The sequence below is a fragment of the Puma concolor genome, chromosome C1, assembly GCF_028749965.1.
Source record: "Puma concolor isolate L17-30 chromosome C1, mPumCon1.1.hap2, whole genome shotgun sequence".
NCBI lineage: Eukaryota > Metazoa > Chordata > Mammalia > Carnivora > Felidae > Puma > Puma concolor.
In genome coordinates, this window is record NC_141674.1 from 187,895,146 (window position 1) to 187,910,009 (window position 14,864).

The window sequence follows — 14,864 nt, forward strand, 5'->3', positions numbered from 1 at the left end:
GTGTTTTATGATAGAAAAAAGAAGGAGGGAGGAGGAATGAGTGAACTGAATATCAGTAGAAATGGCACTATCAAAGGTACTGCAGTTACACAGTGATAAATGGAGGCCTTTTGGCTCTCTGCATGTGGAAATTTTTATCTTCATATGGTAGAGGAGCTCTTGCATCTGGGAAAATTCTCCATTAGAGAAAAAGGTGGTTTTTCTGCCCAAAACTCTTCTTTTTAAGCCAGAACTAATTAATGTTTCTTCCTATAGAATGTAGGTATCTTCCAGATAATACCTGTAAATCTATTTGTTCTCCTTCTTTGGGTTCCACTGTTCCTAAATGGGAAGACAACACTACAGTCCTTTCATAAAAGTGAAAATCATATAAGCACTCATAGGAAAATAGGAAACCAACCTGCTGACTATGTCTTCAACCAATAGTAGGCACTAAATGCAGTGGAAATTTCAGCTGCTTCCTTCGATGTACTTGCAACCTAGTTGGAAGAGAAAACACACATTCTAAAGTCAACTAGCAAACTTTCAAAGTAATAGGTTATAAAGTACCAGATGGTGTGGAATGGATGTCAATAAAAGCTGAGTATGTGTCATGCTGACTGTTCTAGAATGTCACATTAAAAACATTGGTCTCAGGGAAATAATGTTTGAGGAATCCTCCTTAGAAATGGTTCCTGGGCGCCTGGGTGGCTCAGTCAGTTGAGCTTCTGACTTTGGCTCAGGTCATTGTCTCACACTCTATGAGTTCGAGCCCCTCATTGGGCTCTGTGCTGACAGCTCGGAGCCTGGAGCCTGCTTCACATTCTGTGTCTCCCTCTCTCTCTGACCCTCCCCCATTCATGCTCTATCTCTCTCTGTCTCAAAAATAAATAAACATTAAAAAAAATGGTTCCTGCTATTCTACAAAACTAGGACTCCTTCTATAATTCATATTTATGGGAGCTCTCAATCCTTTTGGGGCATATTTATTTCTCCCCTCTGCCCTGTGCTTCCTGAGCCAAAGAAAGACTGAGAGAGCCTGACTGAAGAGAGAGGTACAGTGCCAGGCAGTCAACCTTCCACCCTCATGAATTGCTGCCATTCAGCATACTTTCTTCTGTAATGGTTGTACCTCTCACCTTTTTCTTTCTTAGACTTGGGGACTTGGCCCTAACCCTCATTTTTCTGTAAGTCAACAATGTGCACTGCAGAGTCAGGAGAACTTTTGATGTAAATGGTATAATTTACCAAAATTACGCCACTCTCCCAAGACTGATAGGTACCTGATACTAAAATTAAACAACCCACCATCCATTGTCTCCTGAAATACTCGCTGTTGATAGGCTGTCTTTCCAGAAGACTGAATGAAGTTCTTCAGCAGCAGAATGTACATTGCCCGTTATAGCGCAGACCACAGGTGTAACTAAGTTGTCAGTCACGGGAGACGGTCACAGGCACTGAACAAATGCTGTTAGTACAAGATGACCACAAGTGCTTGGGAAGTTGGGAAGTTGGAAGTTCCCACAAGTGCTGTGGGAAGGATTACATTAATCTTGGCTCTTCCTGGTTATTACTACTGATAGCTTTCTTTATCATCTAGTGAAATCAGAATTAAAGTCTCAAATGATTCTTTCTTTAAACATCACTATCACATCATGTTTGCTCTTTTTCACAGGCACGAGTTGCTTTTGATGAAAGCGGTAGTCTTGCAGTTGCTGAATACTTCAGGTAAATAGTTCTTTCAATCCCATGCCATGAAAAATAGCAGTTGTAGCTTGAGGAAGAGTTTCACTTCTGTTTGAAATTTTGGAAAAAATTGATTTTGTACCTTCTATTAACCCACTGTTATAAACAACATTTAGCTTCTAGTTAATCCAAGTGTGCAGAAAGTCATCTGTTGGGAAAAATAGGAACACAAATAAAATATGGCTGAACTGATGATTTGAATCATACTGAGTAGTACTAGAGGGTTCTATGAGGTTGGTGCTTGGAACCCACAGCAGTGATTGATTTTTCTGTTAAAAACTTAGTGTATCCTTAAGAAACAAAGGTAGGGAGATTGCAGAATAAACCCATAATAAGACGAACATCATTTCACACCTTCTAGATTGGCAAGAAATAAGAAATGTGACAATAACCATGTGTTGTCAACCTGTGGAAAAATTGTTTCTCACATACTTTAGAAAATAATTATTAAATTATTTTAATGGAAAATGAAAGCCATAAGAGAACAGAGTGATGTAGAGTCTTATGTGATTTTGTTATTTTGTTCTCGTGGGAGTCCTTGGGCACTGGCTGGCTATCAGGAATAAGTGTTAGAAGCGTTTTTAATGGCCACCTCCAGACCAGGGCAAACAGAGGAGAGCAGGGTAGAAATTCCTGGCAAGCTGCTCGCCTGTGCATCTCTTTTACCATGACACCCATTTGGTGTCTCAAGAAAGAGTCAGGAACAGAGCAGGCCATGGGGACTAGAGAAGTAGCATAGAATGAGAGCCAAGGGCCTGGTCTTGCAAACAGAAGGCTGAATCCTGGAGCCAAAAAGGAAGACAGACAGACAAACGTGCACCTTTGAAATAGCGTTTGGTCTAAAATGCAGCTGTAATTCCCCAAATCTGATGACAGGTGGGATGACATGATTCAAGATTAACTAAAAACAATAGGCTGGATAATCATATAGTCAGTATCTAACTTCCAGGCATAAGGAGTCATTCATTGACGAAGAGCAATTGGATGTTTTATCAGCCAAAGCAAGTGTAATAAGAAGTATACATTTATTCAACAGATTTATTGCATGTGTTACATGCTGGCACATCATTGTACAAGTGTATTCTTTTAGTTTGCTGTACATGCAAATTGAACACAGCTTCTTACTGGTCTGTTTAAATCATCAGGCCATGCAATTAGAGGACCTAATCACTTAACGCTCTCCTCAAGAATTCTGTTTCCTCCAGGGGTTGAGTCAGACATGAACTGGGAGACAGGCAAAAGCCATCCTTTAAAATATTTTGTTTATGGAGCTGCCTGTTCCGAGGTTGAAATAGACTGCCTGACAGGTGTTCATAGGGTCAATACCAACTGGGAAAGTCTTCAGGTTGTACCTTTGATAGATCTAAATTCCATATATTCCATCTGTCTGAGCACTGTGGAAGCACCATGTATTTGGCTAAGGATAATTTCTCTGTATTACCAGAAAAAAATAGAAGCTCAGCAGTTGCCTTGGTGTTGTGGTTGCTTCCATGGAAAACAGCTGGCAACTTCTCTTATTTTTCTGGTCTTTTTAAATGGAATTGGGAAAGAAACCACTTCAGGAAGAAACACAGCTTGAAGAGAGCTTTCATGTAGACTGTTGGTATAACCAGCAATCCTGACCTCCTATGTGAAATGCCATCATATGACATTTTTGAAGGATTTAATAAGCATCCATAATCTAACAAGCACCAAGGGCCAGCCCAGGGAAGTTAGTGGCAAGCTTTTGATATCTTTTATCTAGCTAGGTCCTGCTTTTTAATAGTTTAAGGGCATCTTATGATTTTAAGGGATGCTGTGAAGAGATTCCCACACAGGTGCGTGCGCTCGCTCTCTCTCTCGCTCTCTCTCTCTCCTTCTCTCTCTCACACACACACACACACACTTCTGTTTCAAGGAGAGTTTCTCCTCTTGTAGCTGGGCCCCTGTGGGTAAATGAAGCTACTTACTGGCCACTGTCAGTAATAATAAATGATTATTAATACATTAAATGGGGCTGTGATACCCTCACAACTGTCTTGTGATAATCTGTCCCAAAACCTACCCAGAAGGAGACTCTACGTCTTGATATTTCCAAACATACTTTGTCACTATATCTTAGATTATGATCAGATTTAAGTTTTCATTTAACAGGTCTCCAGCATGTATGTTTTTTAAACTATAGTCAGCCTAATCTTTGAAATTGTATATACCTTTGAACCTGCCCAGTAAAGTATCTGGTTTGTGTGGATTCTAACTCAGACCAGCTCACTTTTGGGGAACCTTGGACTAGGAAAAAACAGTGATCGTACTAAGCATGGTTTTCATGCTAGAGAGTAGCTGTCCTGTTTTATTTAGTTCCATAGAAAGTTATCTCATACTAACTGATTTCTACATCCCTTCTCCCTCAAAGAAAAATTTAGGGAAAACTTAAATCACTTGGGTTTTCTTTATCTTGTATATGCCTTGGCCTTGCTAAGGTCTAAGAAAGGTAATCGCCTTGGTGTGAAATTTTGAGGTGTGTTCTTATAACTTATTTGAATAATCTTAAGAGGTGTACTAAATAGTCTTTTTATCAGATGCATTCAAAGAAGCTAGGTCTGTAACTCAGGTTAGGTACACCCCTGGCAAAGGGCTGTAATGTAACATCCCACTAGGGGCCCTCCCTGGAGGCCTGTTTCTCAGTCATTCTTATGTTGTTAGAATTGTTCCTATTCTATAAAATTTCCCTCACTTTAAACCTACATTTATATATTAGTTATCTATTGCTATGTAACAAATTACTCTCAAATTTGGCAGCTGAAAATAACAAATATTTATTAACTGACAGAATTTTTGAGGGCCAGAAACCTGGGAGTGGCTTATCTGGATGATTCAGGCTCGGGATTTTTCACGAGGTTGCCATCAAGCTGTCAGGTAAGTCTGCATTTATCCCAAAGCTGCAGTGGTGGCTGGAAATCTGATTCCAAGCTCCATCACATGCTTGTTGGCAGGAGGCCTCCGTTTCTCACTGGCTGTTGCCCAGAAGTTTCCATTCCTTACTACATGGATCTCTCTATAGGACATCTCAGTGTCCATAGGACATGCATGCTGCCTCCCACCCCCATAGGGACTGGTGCAAAGGAAAAAAGAGACTATGAGCAAGTGAGAGAACATCCACGACGAAAGCCATCATCTTTTATAACCTAACACCAGGGTGATGTACTAGCACTTCTGCAAGACAAATTAACCCTGGTGTAGAGTGAGGCAGGGGAATACATAAGGATTTGAATGCAGCACATGGGGATCATTGCAGGCCATTTTGAAGGCTGGCTACCACAACCTAGAACCACTCTCCTTCTGCCCTAACAAAAGACAATGACAAACAGTAAGTCCATGGCTTTGAAAACAGAACCCTTGCCAGCACTGCAGACTTAAGAGCATCTGCTCTCACCAATAATTGAGGCCACTAGTCTGCTGGAAGGCCAGCCTTGCTAAATGGTGTCGTTAAATAAGGGAAGTATTTTATTATACCAAATAACTTTGTAAAGTAAATAACTTTATATTTGTAAATAACTTTACATTTCATGGTATCCTTAAATAACAGAAGTGTTTTATTATAGTAAAATTTTCTGGATCACTCTCTACTTTTCTTAAGAAAAATGTTAGATGAAAGTCCCAAATCAAACAAGAAAACTCTTGGATTGGGGCACCTGGGTGGCTCAGTCGGTGAAGCGGCCAACTCTTGATTTTGCCTCAGGTCATGATCTCACTGGGAGTTCGAGCCCTGTGTGGGGCTCTGCTCTGACAGTATGAAGCCTGCTTGGGATTCTCTCTCTCTTTCTCTCTCTCTGCCCCTCCCCTGCTTGCACTGTAAATCTCTCTCTCTCTCTCTCTCTCAAAATAAATAAATAAACGTTTTTTTAAAAAAAGAAAAACTCTTGGGATTTCCTTTGTTCCATTAATAATTATAAGTAGAATCTGTTTGTCATGGCAGAAGCCAGTATGTCACTGAAAGAAGGTCCAGACTTGCTAGAGAGCAAAGGTGTTACCAGTAACCTAGCTAGGCCTGCTGTATTCCTTATTTGTAACTTACCAGGAACTCTTGGTGACCAAGTTGTAGTGTTAGATTTATCTTTCCTCTGGTCTAAAATTGAAAACTCCACAATAGCAATAATTGAAGACTTTTTGGCTGATGCTCCCTGAGTTCTGTGCTTCAGTAGATGTTACCCAGCCAGCTGGACTCCGGATGTTGGGTTGTATGGTAGCCACAGAGTTTTTCAACAAGGATCATGAGGGCCATAAACATTTTCTGTGTCATAGATTAATGTCTGTTGTAGTGGATTAAACTCCATAAGTTACATCACTCAGCCCGAAGAAAGTCAAATATTTTTCTCTCCTATTGTTTCTTTTCTTTAAAGATTTTTTTAAATGTTTATTTATTTGAGAGAGAGAGAGAGCACACTCACATGTGCAAACCTGATGTGAGGCTCGAACTCACAAGCTGTGAGATCATGACCTGAGCTGAAGTCAGACGCTTAACTCACTGAGCCACCCAGACGCCCCATCTCCTATTGCTTCTGAGGGAAAAAAATCAGTGCTTAAGCCGGTTGAGTATGTGTATAACTTTGAAATTTATACATAATAAACTGTTACACAATAAAATCTTTGTTGATTGTTTCTCCTGAAATATGTGGCCCAAAGAAAGGTTCTGTACCAGTGGTGTCCTGGCATGAAGTGTTCTCAGCCTGTCTCCTTAAGTTGTATTCATTAAGATAAACATTTTTTCTCTTTTTTATTACTAGAACATCTAAACAGACATTGGCATGGATGTTGGCTTCAGTATAAATCCAGCCCTTGACAGAGGCCAGGTATGTGTACCTGCTTTGCCTCAATCCCTTTTGTAAAAGCCATAACTGCTCTGGATGTCTATAGAGAAAACATTCCATCCAGCTTATTCATCATCTTATTTTTCTGCCCCTGAAGTCAGAATCTGTCTATCCAGGCCAGCCACAGAACTCAGATCTCTTATTGTTTAAAAAAGAGAAGGAAAAAAGGATGTTTTGAATTAGTGTTTGAAGAGACATACGGTCTGTGATTGAGGATCTTGAGTGAGGCAGAAGCGAGCCTAGAGGTGACAAAATGGGCCCGATGCCAGTGAGATCAGAAGTAGACTGTATGCTAAGTGTGAAGTCTTGGGCATATGATGGGCTGTAGCTTTGAGGAGTTTAAAGTTGGGTAGGGAGCACATCAAATCATCAAATAGTTACAGCAGTTGTTATTAATAGGTAGCCTGTTTTGCCCACAGACATTTTTTATTCAAATTTGAAATAATTGACAAGATTAAAAATTCACCATCATCCTTACATAATTATTCAAATGTCTAGCATCTCTTGGAAACAGAAAATTTACCAGCACTGGAGCTGCATGTGCCTAAGGAAAAGCAGTTGGCTGCCTTTTTAGAGAATCATGCACTCTGTGATTCTAGGACTCAGGACTGAACTGGAAGCTTCACTCACTTTCTTTACCGGTGGGCAGTTCAGCTCATTACTACCTCTAGTTCAGAACATAATTTGAGGTACTCTCCAATCATGACATGTGTCATTGGAGAATGGGAAGAATATATGGGTTGGAGAAGTCAAAGCGGGCTTCTGGGAGGCAGTGCATGTGGATGAAGTAGTCAAGGAATGAACAAGAGGAGAATGGAAGACATCTCCCTAAAGAAAGACATGAAATTCAGCATAGTTTGTGTTCATGGCTGGCTGGTGGCAGGGCAGGGAAGGGGGTGTGCTGATGACAGTGGAGAGTACCTGTGTCAGAGGAGCAGAATGTGAGGCCCCAAAGATAGGCACCTGCCTTCATAGGTGGAGGTGATGTGGCCTGGGGTATGATCTAGAGTTTTAGGAAGATTCATCTAACATCATGTTAGAGAAGAATCTCCCTGCAGATAGATACATGTGAGGGTAGAGAGTGGGACAGAGAAAATATGACCACAGCAAGGAGGTAAACAAAGAGGAGACCCAGAAATCAGAAAGATGTGTGGAAAGCAATTTTTCCCACAGGCTGACATCTAAGAATTGGAGCATTTTAAAGCTGTGTAGGAAGCTTAGCACACAACAGAGTTCATGTCACAGGCCAGGAAACAAGAGTGCAGAAATGTGAAGCCAAGCCCAATATGAGCAAGAATGGTGAGATGAGATGCAATGAGGGAATTCTCAGACCCTCAGAGCACTTTTCAGTGTGCTGGAGTCTGTGGATAGGTCAGAGGGTTCCTTCTGGCTCATGGACAGAAAAAAGGAGGGCTTTTGGGCCATAGGCTCTTTGACGCCTCTTCTAAAGCTATACTTTTACTGCTAAATTGAGATTTACACTCAAGTTTTTGACTTTGAATTTAGCGCTGATTAAGATGTTGTAGAAATGCTTTGAGGCAAACTTTTAAGTAAACTCTCAGAGACATCTTCCATGACATACTGAAAACCCTCTTATACTGTATTTTAACAATTCAAATAAACAGCATGAAGTTGAAATGCTACTGTTGATTGTATTTTCTCATATATGGAAATTCTTCCTCCCTCCCCAGATTGAAGGTGCATTTATTCAAGGCATGGGACTTTATACAATAGAGGAGCTGAATTATTCTCCTTAGGGTGTCCTATACACTCACGGTCCAAACCAATATAAAATCCCTGCCATCTGTGGCATCCCCACAGAGTTGCACGTTTCTTTATTGCTTCCATCTCAAAGCTCAAATACCCTGTAGTTGTTGAAGGTAAGCTGTGCTTGATAAATACATGCATGTTCATGTGATTTGTAGTAACTGTGCAGGGAACTAGCAGAGGTTCCTTCATTTCTTGGTTGTTTGGGGTTTCTACCAGGCTTATAGAAGAAAAAGCTCTATTAAACATTTTAATTATAAATTAATTTAACAATTTTATAGTTTTTTTTAAATACTTCAAATCTTGGAGCTTAACATGAACTATTACCACCAGGTTATATCTGATTTTTCATTTTGCAGTAATCATCTTATATCTATATATGCTTTCTCCATTTGGGATAATTTCCTTAGGATGGAATCCGAAGAATGAGAATACTAGACTAAAATGTTAAATTACTTTTTTAAAGGAAAATGTTACATATATTTTAATATTTTATATGTGCATCTATACCATATTTGCCTATAGATGCACATATATGTATATATACATATAGATGCAGAGAGAGAGAGAGAGAGAGCCCTACTCTAGTTGACTTGTTTTCTTTCAAGGGTCTAGTAGAGTCTGGGATATTCCTGGAATGATCAGTATTTTTTGCCATTCATGTCACAATGCAGCAGGACAAGAGAGGGGCCTGTTTGGACCATTGAAGCTCAGTAGTCCACTGACCCCGGAGAAGATTAGAATAGTCTGTGAAGATAAATTCACAAAAATGGTATGTTATGTTCTGTTCATAAAATTATGAATTTTTGCCTCCGTCCTTATGGTCAAGTTTTATTACCCCACCATGGCGTTTTTCCATGGGAGAAAAGGTGACAGGAATCCTGAGGGCATTTGAGCATAGGAAGAGCAGACGCGCCCTTAGATTGCAATTTTTCGTCAGTCTGGTCTTACCCAGCTCAAAGCAGGGCTTAGTTCTATAATGAAAATGAAGGTTCATTGATCGTTCATCAGTTACATGTTCCTCCTTGGTTTTATTCCCTTCCCAGGACATGTTGGTCAGGAATGGGAGTTCAGGAACTGTGCCCTGAACCTAAGATACCCAGGCCAAGAATATGGGCCACCCCAACAGTCGGTCTCACTCTACCCAATCAGGCACTTGATTGTATGTGTATTTCCTGGTTCGAACTGTAGAGTGGGAAGGGCCCTTTCTGGCCCAACCCCAAGAGCAGAATCCCACATGCATCAACACCCCCACAGAGTAAACATCTCAGTTCTCCTTGGTCACTTTCAGTGATGAGATTTAATTATAGGGGAAAGTCATGCCATTCACAGTGACCCTTCTGACTATACACAAGGTGTTCCTTATATTGAGGGGAGAGCCCCCTCCTTCACCTCCTCTCAATACTTGCTCTGCATGGCACCCCTTATAGCTTTTCCTAAGCCCCGTGAATCACTTCTTCACTACGGAGGAACACAGAGACTAATTGCACTGTTCATTTGCCCCTGTTCAAGTGTGAGGTGATGATTCTTGTAGCTTCCCTGCCCTGATTCTTAGTCCTGTCCTAGATTCTTCCACATTTTTCATTCTGTCATTCTGAGACCTCTCATTGTCCTGGTCACCCTCTGGGTGGTTTTTATCCTGTTTTACATTATGCTATTTCTCACCTGGCACAAACATTTTCCAAGTTACAAATGTCCACATTTGTTCTTTTATTCCAGACTCCAAAAGACAAACCTGGATCCTATGTTCCTTGGAATGTACTCATGAATCAAATACAAATTTCTGGGGAAATGGGGTGACTGTTCCAACATAGCGGTCTATCCAGTGTTTATGCTTTGAGATGCTAGGTCTGAAAGATAAATGTTCATAGTTTAGAAATCATTTCACAGAGGATTGCTTTTATATGATGCTGATTTTAAGTGTTCCATTTGGATTTTGATAGATATGCTTAAGCAATTTAGAAATCATATTTTACATAGCACAAATACTAACTGGTTTCCTCTAGAATGATATTCTCTATTACTCTGTTTCTTAAATCCATCCAGCTGAATGGAATAGAAGATGATGATTTGTGTATGATTCATATTTGGCTTGTATCCACCAACAGAAATTACACTGTCTAGTGAAAGGCAATTTTCTAAATAATTTTATTAGTAGTGTGAACTGTAAAGTTGTCATTTTCTCATATGTCCCCATCTGCTATCAGCCTCCTTTTATTGTCAGAATGGATCTAGGCACTGTATACAAGAGTCTGTGGGACTAAAGAAAAAAAAATGGATAAATTAGACTTCATCAAAACTGAAAACTTCTGTGCTTCAAAAGATACTATAGGAAATTGAAAGACAAACCACAGAATGGGAGAAAATATTTGTAAGTCATATATCTAATAAAGATGTTTATGTAGGATATATTTTAAAAACTCAGCAATAAAAAGATACATAATGCAAGTTAAAAATGGGCAAAGGAATTGAACAGACATTTATCCAAAGAAAATATATAAATGGCCAATAAGCACATAAAAAGATGGTCAAAGTCATTAGTCATTAAGGAAATGCAAATGAAAATCACATTGAGAAACCATTTCATTCCCAGGAGGATGGCTATAATCAAAATGATGGATAATAGTGTTGACAAGGATGTGGAGAAATTGGAACCTTTAACCATTGCTGGGAAGAATGAAAATGGTGCAGCCACTGGAAGAAAAATTGGCAGTTCTTCAAAAAGTTAAACATGGAATTACTAAAGGACTACTCTTAGGTATATACCCAAGAGAACTGAGAACATATGTACACACAAAAACTTATACACACATGTTCATGGCATTATTTATAATAACCAAAAGTAGAAACAGCCCAACTGTATCAACTGATAACAAAATATTATTTAAAAAATGTGGTATATCCATACAAGGGAATATTATTCAGCCATACAAAATAATGAAATACTGATATATATACTACAACATGGATGAACCTTGCAAACATTCTTTAAGTGAAAGTAGCCAGACACAAGAGGCTGCATGTTATATGATTCCTTCTATATGAAACATCCAGAATAAGCCAATTCCTGGGGACAGAAAGTCCATTAGTGGTTGCCAAAGGCTGAGGGGAGAGGGGAACAGGGAGTTGATTACTAATGGATATAGAGTTTCTTTGGGGGTGATGAAAATGTTATGGAATTAGATAGTAGTGATAGCTGTACACCTGTGAATATACTAAAAACTACTGAACTGCACACTTTAAAAGTGAGTTTTATGGTATGTGTATTATATCTCAATTTTTATTTTATATTTTTGAGAGAGAGAGAGCAGGGGAGGGGAAGAGGGAGAGGAAGAGAGAATCTTAAGCAGGCTCCATGCTGGGGCCTGATCCCACAACCATGGGATTATGATCTGAGCCAAAATCAAGAGTCAGACGCTTAGCTGACTGAGCTACCCAGGTGCCCCAACATCTCAATTCAAACAAACAAACAAACAAACAAAAAAGCATATGTGAAGAGAAACATAAAATGTGGGAAGACAGAAGTTGTGACAATCATAAGAAGTCTATCTCAGTGGTCTTCAGGGACAAGACCTCAAAGGACGCTAAACAGCAAGACCTTATCACTAAAAATGTTTTATTTGCATTAATGACAGAAAAAAAGCATCTACACTGATGTATAAAATACTAGAGACTAATGGATGGCACCTTCTCCCTGTCACATTCTCAACTCAAGGACTCTTGTACCAAGGCCAAGACCCTGGTTCTTGAAGTTTGGCTTTCGTTGCCACACGGATGTGTCTCAAAGACACCTCTGTCCCAAAACAGATCTCCTTATCAGTACAGCCATCTCTGAGATATTGAGCCAGAAATGAGGGAGTGATCCAAGATGCTTCATTCTCTCAGTGCATGTATGTGTTCAGGCATGAAGTCCTGTCAATCCCACCTCAGAGAAATTGCCTACATCTGCCTCTCCCTCTGTTTATTCCCATGGCTACTGTGTTGTTCCAAGCCACCATTATTTCCAACCTGACTATGTGACTATGTGGTTGTCTCCTCAGTATTGTCCTGCATTCATTTTCCTTCCCTTCCAAGCCATTCATCAGATTTAAGCCAGAATTATACAAATTTGTGGATACACACACACACACACACACACACACACACAGACATGATATGATCATGTTACATCCTTCTTTAAAACCCTTCAATGGCTTCCTATTTATTCAACCAGAATACTGTCCCAAATCTGTAAGGTGGCATATGTGCCCTCTGTGATTTGGCCCCTGGCTATCTCTCCAGTGTTGTCTCAACACCCCCTTTTTTTACCATCAGAATTTCCCGTTCTGTTTCTTGCTCTGGAGCTTTGGTCCTCTGCCTAAAAGGTGCTGTCACTTCCATCCTTCCTTCTGTCTGTCTGACACTAGGTAGTGCTTCTTAAATTTTAAAATGAACGCAAATAACTTCAGGATCTTGCTAAAATGCAATCAAGCAAGCCCAGAAGCAAGAAGGTATAATAGAAGTGGTCCATCTAGGATCAAGCACAAGTCAGATTGGAAGCTAACCCAGACACCAGTTATCCACTGCTCTTGTATCAGCATCTCTCCTGCAGTAACCTATGGTTACCTGGTGGAGAGTGAGAGTTCCTTATGACAAACTGAGGCAGAAAGAAAAAGTCTGAGCTTGGTTCACAAATCAGTATGTGCATACAAGCCAGAAATGGTATCTGCACTCCCCACTCAGAGGTGGTAAGGGAAAATTCTCCAGTGGGCAGAATCTTAGGTAATGCACCTGGTTTTTCACTTTGTGTAGAAAACAGAGTGGCCCAAGGTTAGGTATATACGTGGACTCAAATGGTTTGGCCACCTGGGAAGAACCTGGAAGGGGAAAGATTGGAAGACTGGGGACAAGAGACTTCTGAGTGGGTATATGGGAATAGGTACAATGTGTCAAAATTTTCATATTGCACATTAGAAATGAGAACTGTTCGGGGTGACTGGCTCAGTCAGTTTGGCTCACGTCATGATGTCACAGCTCATGAGTTTGAGCCCCGCGTCAGGCTCTGTGCTGACAGCTCAGAGCCTGGAGCCTGCTTTGGATTCTGTGTCTCCCTCCCTCTCTGCTCCTCCCCTGCTCACACTCTGTCTCTCTCTCCTTCAAAAATAAACATTAAAAAACAAAAAAAAAAATGTGAACTGTTCTCTACATAAATTTAGAAAAACCTATATGGAATACTACCTTTCTTCCATTCACAAAGCAAATTCACCTGGCTCCTTAAAATGGGATATTATGCAAAAATAATTGGCTGAATGTTGTGAAGTTGCATCAAAAGCACTTGCTGCTATGTCCACCTGAGACCATGTTGGTGAAGGTGGCAGGGAAACAGACTCTCTCGCTCATGCTTTGTTGTACTAGCGCACACATTTTGGAAAGTGAGTTATTTGGGCCTAGCAGCATGCATACCCTTCAACCCAGAAATAGCAGTTCCAGTTGAAATCTCCCACCATGAAAGAGGCACTAAACAACCAAGTATGTACACAAAATGGCATTTGACATTAGTCATCTCTGCCATTGGTCACCCCACTGATGACACAGTGGGTGTGGGAAGAGTCATGACAGCGGGATGGGCACTTTGCCTCCATGCAGCTACTGCTACTGCTGAATGTCCAACCCACCCCAACACAGAACTAGCCCCCAAGTTAGTACCATCCTTCCAGGAGACCATCTGGCCACTGGAGGACAAACGGACAACTCCACCCTGGAAGGAGCAGTGATTTATTTTAACAGAAGTTGTTATGCATTCTGGGTAAAAGTTTGCCTTGCCTGGGGGAGCCTGGGTGGCTCAGTGGGTTGAGCATCAGACTTCAGCTCTGATCATGATCTCAGGGTTCATGAGTTCAAGCCCTATGTCGGGCTCTGTGCTGACAGCTCAGAACCTGGAACCTACTTCAGATTCTGTGTCTCCCACTGCTCCTCTCCCACTCACTCCCTCTCTCTCTTTATCAAAAATAAACAAACATTAAAAAAATTTAAAGGAAAAAAAAGGTTTGCCTTGCCTGCCTATAGGCGTTAACCATCACCACTCCCTAAGGGCTTACACAGTATTAAGTGCACTCTCGTAATTTACAGCAAAGTAAATGCATCTGCTCTACAGCAGTGGGCTGAGTGTGTGACATGTGATCCACTGGTCATATTATGTCTGTACCACTCAGAAATGGCTAATCTGATAGAACAATGGAATGGCCTAGAGAAATGACAGCCAGGAGGCTGGTGAGGATGGAGCTCCTCCAGGATGCAAGATACTCAAAATCGAATGGACAGTTAACAAGCTGGCAGAAGATATCCAGACATATATAGCAGATTATAGTTAATACCCATTGTATATAATTAAATTACTTAAATTGATAAGTAAAAAACCTGATAGGAGGAAATAAAGTACAGAAGAATAAATACAAATATTCACTAAATATATTATAAAAGGGAAAACCTCACGATAACAAGAAATGCCAGTTATGACTGTCATTTCCCTCACATATTTGAAAAATG